Raw genomic sequence first — 10,545 nt, forward strand, 5'->3', positions numbered from 1 at the left:
AACAGGCTCAAACATCCCCTCCCGCCCAGAACCCATAATGCTTCCTACTCTACCTTCGATGATCGTTTCACTGCGGGGGGGAATTACTGTGTCCACAGGGACTGTGACGACTTGGGGTTTCTCCAGGTCTGCTGGCACAATAAGGGGAAAGCGTTTCCCCATTATTCTACATTCATTTTTTTCAAAATCCACTACAGCTCCATACTTGTGGAGAAAGTCAAACCCCAGTAAGATCTCCTGAGAGGGCACATCAGCAACCAAAAACTCAGCAACTACTGCCAGTGAGTCAAGCTGACAGACTGTTTGCCACTTCCCCAGGATTCCCATCCCCCCACCATTTGCAGCAGATACCTCCCCCTGGTGCCCACCCAACTTTGATCCCCCATTAGTGATATTTAGCCAAATTCCTTTTGGAATCACAGAGAATGTTGCACCACTATCGACTAATAGGAGTGAGTCTACCCCCCCTATTTTTGCTGCGATATACCCAGAACTCCCATGATTACCTGCAACGGCCACAGTTGTCTTAATGCACTCGGGGGCAGGCAGTTGGCCTGCGGTACCTGCCCCCTCTAGTTTCCCTGTAGGTATGGGCAATTACGTCTGATGTGTCTGGTACACCCACATTCCCAACAACCCCCTCCATAGTCCCTGTACCCCTGACTGGCGGCCCCACTAGGTGGCGCACTACGCCCACGGTCCCCACTGGGGTGCTCAATGGACTGCGAGGGCTTTGGTGCCCTTGGGGCTAGTTGCAGGTTTTTAACAGTTGATTGAAGACACGCAACATCCTGTCTCAACCCCTCCACCACCCCCAATAACACCCCCATCTGCTCTTCGCTGCTGGATTTAGCAACCGACACACCCATCACTTTAGCCTCTGGAGTCACGTGAGACTGTTCCAGATTTCTAAGTAACTCCATTTCAGCAGACAATTCAATGGCCTCTTCTAAGGTTTTAGGCTTTGCAGCTCGTAAGCTGACTCGAAAATCACCTGTAGCTAAATGTAATATGAATTGGTCTCTGGCCAACATATCACGTGTGCGGTCATCAGCTGAGGGATATGCTCTATTTGCAAGCCTCCTTAATGCATTACCAAATTCCCTGGCAGTCTCATTTTGGCGCCGGCGGCGTGCAGTGAAGCTAGCCCTGCCCCAATCATCACTGTCACATGGCTCGAAACACCGTGACATAGCTGCTTTTAACAGGGCATAGTTGTTCTTAGCTTCCCTAGGTAGTCCACTATACATGTCTCGGGCGCGCCCTGACAGCAAGAGAGACATGGACTTGAGCTTAAGTGCCTCATCCCAATGATTAACTTCAGCTGCCAAATCAAACTGTTCCGACCAATCAGACCACTCACGGCCTGCTCCCGTGAATGTCTCAGGCATAAAGATTGGACGATGTGTCTGCCCACCCACAGGACGCACAGAGTGATTAGTGCTAGTAGAGGGTACATTCTCATTACCCTCCCCATTACTGCCCCCCACCAACGGGTTATCATCTGCCTCCGACATTCTAAGGGCTAACTTTACCAAGTGTTAAGTTTTGGGAGATACAAGATCCCACCGCTGCCACCAGTGTAATAAACCTTGTCTCAGGTATGAGAGATGTAAAGAGCCCGCCCACAGAATATTTATACTGTAAGCATTAATAAAGGAGGCAGAACTTCCTGAAGGAGCCATTCTGACTTTGTGCCTTTAAGCCTGGTGTGGGCGGGTTCACCTTGAGGGGGTTGCCGTGGCAACCAGCAGGTTCAAATAGGCACAGGTGCAACAAGCCTCTTAATGATGGAAATGTTTGGGTACACAGGAGGAGATCACACGGTTTTTACCGTTTTAACATGCATATACAAAATTGCTGTAATTCTCTGTCTAAATGAATAAATGGGAACCTCACCCAACAGCAGCACATGTTTGGACATTCACTTGTAATGGAAACGCGTCAAAAACGGATAATCCCTGTACCCAGCCGAGTGGCAAAATCTTTGTTTGAATCGTCACTATACAAGTAAAAACCTCATCTCATTTGGACAAATGAAGACAGTCATCACACCCTGGATAAACATCTATCATCTCATCTGGACATTGGATCGATCCTGCTCTCTTCCTGGACAAGTGGAGCGCCCTGGAAGAAGAGTTTAGATGGTTACTGGACAACTTTGGGTCGCAGTGCAAGAGCTCGGAGAACCCCGCCTCCCCGCTGCCGCCGCCCCGCCACTCCACCGCCGCCCTCCGCAGCCCCGCTGCCGCCGCTGCTGCTGCCGCCGCCGCTCTACAAGGAACGGACAACGGATCGCCGACACGGACACAAGCCACGGGAGACCAGACTGCTGCTGGTTAGTACATACAGTACACCCACACATTTTTTTGTTTGGAACGGCATCGCGCCGTATAATGACTTTGATTGTGGCCGTATAGGCTGCTTTGAGGAACGAAGGTGTTCCTTTAAAGCCATTGACTATTGACTGTCCGAATTCTCAAACGCTCTTCACTATCAGCAGTGTGCGTTCTCACAACTAAGCACTTGTCTAAGGTCTTATTTGGTTGCAAACTACACTGTCTAAGGTCTTATTTTTGGTTGAAAACTAAGCACTGTCTAAGGTCTTATTGTTGGTTGCAAATGAATACACTGTCTTATTGTTGGTTGCAAACAAATGTGTATTTTATTTTTTGAGTGAAAACAAATACACTGTTTTATTGTTGGTGGAAAACAAATGTGTATTTTATTGGTGGTTGAATCTTGAAATGAAAAATGAGTATTACTGAACAAACTGGGTCTGCAGTAATGCAAGGTGTTTCTGTAAAAAGGGTAAGGACACCAACTTTCAAAGGAATCCAAATGATAATGGAACAGCTTCAAACGGAAAGGAATGGCAATGTGGCACAGGCAAGCAAATTAAAGACACAAATCACTGCTCTCATGGCTTCTAAGGAAAAAGTCTCTGATGTCCAACAAAATTTGGAAAGGTTCAAACTCTTGTATCAAAAGGCTACTGAACTCCATAACACACTGCTCACTTAATATCCTATGCCTGAGGAGGAGCAGACTAAACAAAATGCATGGTTTCATTCAAAAAGGACAAGCAGTGATCTGTTCATTGAGGAGATGTCAAAATGGTTGCAGGAAAATGGAAATGCAAATGAGGGTGACAATGTTGTTGGTGAAATTGTACATTTTGAGGGTCGAGATGAAATTAATCCTGAGGACAGTGTGTCCAATGTGTCTAGGGGGTCAAAGAGGTCAAAGACCTCTAGTAAAGGTTCTGGTGTGTCATCTGCATGCATGAAAGCAAAGGCAGACAAGGCAGCTCTAATGGAGCAAGCTGCTGCTCTGCAAAGGAGGCATGAACTAGAGGCACAACAGGAAAAGCTGAGGAAAATGAAGGAGCAATTGGAGCTTGATACGCAAATAAAAGCCGCTGACGCAAGGGTTTCTGTGCTGGAGGGCAGTGATGTTGGAGGAAAAGCCCCTTCAAATGCAATGAGCTCTTATGTGAGCAAAGGTCTTAGAAGGCAAGGCCTTACATTTAATCCAAAAGCACAGGAGTTTGTGCCAAAAGTGGACACCCGTACTTTGAATCAAGACTCAATGGCACCACCTGTTTCATACACCCCTGATGTGCGACCAAAGCATTCCACCTTCAGACAGCAGCCACAACCAAACAATGGACTGTCGCAAGCAGCTACTCCAAGGAGCAACACTCAGACTGTCAAAACATCCTCCACAACTGCACCTTGTCCACAGGAACAAAACACAAACAGGCCCCATTCTGCATCATTACAAGGCTCAGTTGACCAGAATACACTCTGTGGAATCATGCAACGACAAAACGAAATCACCACAATGCTTGTACAACAACAAATGTCAGCCACTCTACCACAAAGAGACATAGCAGTGTTTGATGGTGATCCATTACATTTTACTTCCTTCATTAGAAACTTTGAACATTGTGTTGAAGCGAAAGCAAGCACTTACCAAGACTGTTTATACTATTTGGAGCAATACACCCAGGGGCAGCCCAGAGCACTGGTGAGAAGCTGCCTACATATGCTGCCACGACAAGGTTACGAAAAGGCTAAAGCGCTTCTGAAAGAACATTTTGGCAATGAATACATCATAGCAACAGCCTACATGGACAAAGCATTTGGGTGGCCTGCTATTAAAACTGAGGACGTCAAGGCATTGCAGGAATTTGCATTATTCTTAAGAGGGTGCTGTAACGCAATGATGGGATACAGTACATGGAGGAGATGGACATTCCATCAAACATGAGGCAGGTCATAATGAAATGGCCATACAAGCTGCGAGAAAAATGGAGGTCTACAGCTTGTGGAATACAAGACCAGCGAGGCTACAGGGCTACGTTCCCAGATATGGTGAACTTTCTGGAGAAACAAGTCAAAATCTTGTCTCATCCCCTGTTTGGTGACATTTCAGATGCACGACCACCAAACACCTCAATACAGCCTGCAACTAACAGCAGCCCGCTACCCAGGAGTAATAGCAGGAAAAGCAGTTTCACAACAACCATCGTAGCTAACAACCATACTGCACCTCTTGAGCCTGCAGCCCACAATACAACTAACCAATCCATAACATCAAGGGAGTTGGACTCAGAGGTCTGTCTTTATTGTGGAGAGTCACATCCATTATCCAGGTGTTCAGAATTGAATAGGATTTCTCAAAGGGAGAAAATTGAATTCCTGAAGGCAAGAGGAATCTGTTTTGGGTGCTTGAAGGCTGGCCATATGAGTATGGAATGCAGAAGCCGCCTGAATTGTGATGAATGCAATCTAAACCACCCGACAATCCTGCATGTCCACAACAAAGACAATACACCAGAAACATCTGTCAGCAGTGCACTTGTCTCTCTTCAGGCATATGGTTGTACTGGGGCCGGAGACCAAGACTGTACCCTCTCCATTGTGCCAGTACAGTTAAGATCTAACAAGGGAGATAAGGTGCTGCAAACCTATGCCTTCTTGGACCCCGGAAGTACAGCAACATTCTGTACTAATCGCCTCATGAAGAAGCTGAATCTACAGGGCACAAAGACCAATGTTCTGTTGCGTACTATGGGACAAGAAAAGATTGTCAGCAGCCAAATCCTTACAGGACTGGAGGTGTCTAAATTGGACAGTAACCAATTTGTGGAGCTCCCAGAGACTTTTACACATGACACAATCCCCGTGTCAAGGAGAAACATTCCCACACAACGGGATATTGACAATTGGGAATACTTGAAGGATGTTAAGATCCCAGAATTGGACGCTGATGTTGAAATGTTGATCGGTGTTAATGTACCGAAACTTACAGAACCTTGGGAAATTATCAACAGACAAGGCGATGGACCTTATGCCGTGAGGACCCTATTGGGGTGGGTCATCAACGGTCCTTTGAGGGGCAATAGTGGTTGCCAGAAAAGCTGCTCAACCCTACACGCCAATAGGCCCAGAAGGAATGGAGGACACAGGAGCAAGGCAGACTCGGACCCCAAAAGGTCTCCTGCTGTTGCCAGGGTCACAGGGAACAGTGGGAAACAGCCCACCATCACATCCATGTTCCCCAATTGTAAAGGTTTCAAGTCCAATGTGAATGGAGAAGCTACAAATGGACAAAGGGAAGTTACAGAGGTTAAAGAAGTTGTTGAAGATGATTTTCGGAAGGAAAAATGTCAGATCAAGATGGATTCAACTAAGCCAGCCTGTGCAGCCACGACAGTACATCCTAAAAATCCAGATCACAGGCAGTACGTGGACTTTCAGGGGGATCCTGATAATGTCCTGGATGTCTTCTCAGGTTGCAGAGGGCTGTCTGACGGCTTCCACCAGCCTTTGTGGGCCATAGGGAAGTGGGAGCCTACAGCGCAGGCCTTTAAGATAGACCACAACGGCACCGCAGTGTTCAGTGGAGACCGCAGCATTCTGTCTAAGCTGGTCATGTCTGGGAAGAAGACTAAGCCTCTGGGTCAAAGGCCGCCTTAGAAAGGCGATGTGGAGATGCTTGGTGAAGACCCCTGTCAGGGCTTCAGTGGAAGAAGCACTATGATTTAACGTTTAACTATGAATTATGGCTCCTTTTTTTTGTTTGTTTTGTAATTGTTCACCATACTTTCCCAATTAGGGGCCGCGGTGAAGGAGCCATTCTGACTTTGTGCCTTTAAGCCTGGTGTGGGCGGGTTCACCTTGAGGGGGTTGCCGTGGCAACCAGCAGGTTCAAATAGGCACAGGTGCAACAAGCCTCTTAATGATGGAAATGTTTGGGTACACAGGAGGAGATCACACGGTTTTTACCGTTTTAACATGCATATACAAAATTGCTGTAATTCTCTGTCTAAATGAATAAATGGTTTGGACATTCACTTGTAATGGAAACGCGTCAAAAACGGATAATCCCTGTACCCAGCCGAGTGGCGAAATCTTTGTTTGAATCGTCACTATACTTCCCATGGACATTAACAGGATACTTTATTTAACTATACTAAAGCAGCAACAATAAAAGGCAAGAGGTAATTGACATTATAATTCATTAAATGATATCCGATAACTAAATAGTCCTAATTAAAACAGCTCGAGCATGAATTCATAAACCCTAAACGTAAACATAGACATTGGCTATAAACTCTAAAACTACTACTTAACTTTCCCAGAGGAATGCGACCCCCAACGGGTCTGGACTTTGGCGCTGGGTCAGCAGACTTTGATTGACAGTCAGTTTTGTGTGAGTCGACTCTGCCCGTCCAACGCCGTGAGCAGTCTCCGTTGACTGTAGGAGACCACTCGCACATATGAAGAGCGGAAGAGCACTCCTATTTAGTCCCCGCTATACTAATTTCTCGCCCTGCCTAAACAGCAACCTGTCCCTGGCCCTCCTATCTATCTTCGCCGCCGGCAGCCCTACACAGCATGCGAGCAGCACCACCCCCCAGCAGTGAGTGCACGACAAAATAGCTCAGCAGGCTTCGCCTGTAACTTGGACTGAGCTCCGCTCTCCAACACCCCGAGTCTCTTCTGAGTTCACAGTTTTATAGTGTCCCGTCACCCTCAACACAATCATGTCCAGCCGTACTTGATCGGCATCTGTCAGTCACAATCAGGTGTGTGGCATCAGCCTGTGATTGACACGCGTCATTGTCCACGTCACTCAGTGCAGGTTCACTACAATAACATTATGTCTATGGTGCATATACTTTGAAATAACCATAGCGTGCTCAATTTTCATCCGATTTTCAAACGGTTTGGTGTTTTGTAAACACCAATGATGTAGTTATGATATTATTGTATTAAAAAAAAAAACATGATTATAATTATAAGTATGCAGTATCATAACTACATCTTTGGTGTTTACAAAACACCAAACCGTTTGAAAATCGGATGAAAATTGAGCACGCTATGGTTATTTCAAAGTATATGCACCATAGACATAATGTTATGAGTGACCGTCGCAAGATGGCCGCGGTTGAGCTACGCTTGCGCCGCCCCCTTGAGCCATCTAGCCTTTATATATATCTATGGATACAGAGATACAGTACACGCTACCCAAACTCTCAAAACCCCGGACATTTGAAGGATTTTATAAACCCCCCCGGACAGGCCGGACAGCCCCCGAAAAAGAGGACATGTCCGGGTAAAAGAGAACGTATGGTGACCCTACCTTTGGGCCTTGGGACTCAAAGAATCAAAGACGTAGGCGCAGTGAAAATGTGTGTGCGTGTGTGTGTGTGTGTGTGTGTGTGTGTGTGTGTGTGTGTGTGTGCGGGGGGGGGGGGGGGGGGGGGGGGGGGTGCAGTGGTGTAAAGTAACTAAGTAGATTTACTCAAGTACTATTTTGAGGTATTTTTACTTTATTGGAGTATTTCCAGTTTTCAGTACAAATTTACTTCTACTCCACTACATCTCAGAGGCAAATATTGTACTATATTACTCCACTACAATTATATGAAAACTTTAGTTACTATTTACGTTGTAGATTTTGATTATTATTACAAAACATGCATTAACCACTTTGTGACACCTGTCAAATAGAGACACACTAGCGGAAACGGAAGGCCTACAAACTCACTCCCACTTTTGAGACAGCGCTGCTACTCGGGGTCCGTTAGAAAGATGAACTGCAGCTCTCAATGCAATCTTTATGAGAGGCATTGTAAAATACCGTCATTTCATTGGTTAACTACTGAGGCTGTAGCGACTTTTTTGGTGTTCTAATAAAGTGTCCCATTTGTTTGATTTGTCCTTTTTAATGTCCCATATCTGTCATCTCGATATACTGCCCACAATATACTATAATATACTCCATCAGTATGTCAAAACCGCTAGCATCGGAGATCTAGACTTTAAGTGGTCGCATGGTATATACGTCACGGACGCATCCCTTGAGGTTTTCAATACCCAGAAAACTGGTGAAAGTGGACGTTTTCAATATGTTTTGGTCATTATCTCTGGAACAGAAGGTCCAATCTGCTCAGTTCAAAGCTTGTTGGGTGCGTGACTTTGAGGACATTAAGCACACAATGACACATTTTCGGGTTATTCGTTTTTTTTTTAGGGGAGGCGAGATCTTAGTTGGGCAGGCGACCGCCTGTCCTGCCTTCCAAGGTTGCAGCCGTTACTACTTGGTACAGTGTGGGTACACCACTGGTCGGCGCTCGGAGCTCGTAAAGACAGTGATGTCACTGAAATGCGACAACTTGTCTGTCTGCCGTCTACCCTCTGCTGTGTTAACATTATGGGTAACTCGTTAAAGTGGCAAATTAAATGTGAAACAAATCAACTATTAAGAAAACAAGAAGATATGTTTACAAAGACACTCCATACATTTGGAAACATATTTTTATTTAAATCAATATCGTCTCCAGTTAATGCAGGATAATTTTAAAAGTAGGCTAATTCTCATATCCTCTCATAGGAAATGCATTGAGAGCTGCAGTTCGTCGTTCTAACGGACCTCGAGTAGCGGCGCTATCTCAAAAGTGGGCGTGAATTTGTAGGCCTTCCGTTTCCGCCCGTGTGTCTCTATACGCCCGTCTCCCGTCTTAATATTTAGAGGAAAATGAGGGGGAAAAAATGAGTAGCGCACGCGTGTCCCCCCAGCTTCAGCCCCGTTGTAATGAAGTATAAATCAGATAGTAAACATATCACCGTCAGTCCAAAAATGTACTACTCTCCAGTTAGTGGAGGACAAAGTACTCTGTACTCGAAAAGATTTCTCTCTCTCTCTCTCTCTCTCTCTCTCTCTCTCTCTTCTACTACTCGTGTCCTAAATATAACTTATGCTCAGACATAACTTAAATGATTGACATTTAAAATGTATAGATTCACAGTTCTTAAAATGTCTGTTTAAATGGAATATGTGTCAAATCCTTCTTCAGATTCTCCGGCCTCCAAAGACAACGACCAACCAGCCCATCCCTCATCCTCTCTGCCTCCCCCTCTCTCTCCCCCTCCCCCTCTCCCCCTCTCTCTCCCTCCATATGTCTATGCAACACCCTGGGTCTGTGTCTGTGGAAGAAATGCAGAGGTATGCAAGAATAAATCAAGTACAAGCAGCTGACATGATAACTTTACTATTGCCTTATCTGCCATTTATCTAAGTCAGTCTACATATATAAACTTATTGTAATGTATAATTACATACATAATTATAAGTGTGTGTGTGTGTGTGTGTGTGTGTGTGTGTGTGTGTGTGTGTGTTACAGGTGGTAGGACAGACAGACAGAGTACAGATGTGACGTATGCTGATGTGAGAGTGAAGCAGGCTGATCCTCACAGGAAGAAGAAGAGAGGTACGGCTCTATTCCATACCAATCTAAAGCCGTACCCGTTAACCATTACCCGTGATTTTCTACCCATTACCCGTGAAATATGGATAAGGGAACTGGCACTGTCCCTAAACGCTATTATGCTCCTGCTGCTATACCCGCTCTCTATTACGCCGACTCCGTTATTTGCGGGTGGAGGCGTGCCCGTGGGCGTGTTGCTGCTATATCCCCAAAATTGCTATTCTGCCCACACACCTTTGGGAAAGCGCACAGCGGACTCTAAAACCACCCGCAAGAGTGCACAGTCTGCAATTGATTTGTGGCCAGGACGCACAGCGCGCACCTCTCTCTACTAGGCTATTATTGTCAACACATCTCTGTGATTCTAATGTTCCTATAATCAGCAGAAGGGAGAGTGTCAATTCCTTGTGTCTATTATGTTTATATAAGATGATAGTCTATTTAAAGAAGACAATTTGTGCATTGCGCAACGCAATGCTCTCCAAATTACCCACGTCAGTTTTATTCATCGATTACGCAGGAAATAATGAACTGAACTATAAAATTCTCTCTAATCAGTAGGTGATACGTATGTCTAACAAATGTGGTTTTATTGAAAGGCAATCAAAGGCTAGAGCTTAGATGTTCATCCCAGGGAAGGGCTGTCCTCACCGAGACATGGCCATCACCATTGAGAACGCTGTGGTGACGTCAACTCGGACTGCGAAGAATCTGGGTGTGACCCTGGACGATCAACTGTCGTTCTCGGCTAACATCGCATC

The sequence above is a fragment of the Gymnoscopelus microlampas genome, assembly GCF_963454915.1.
Source record: "Gymnoscopelus microlampas genome assembly, chromosome: 9".
Lineage (NCBI taxonomy): Eukaryota > Metazoa > Chordata > Actinopteri > Myctophiformes > Myctophidae > Gymnoscopelus > Gymnoscopelus microlampas.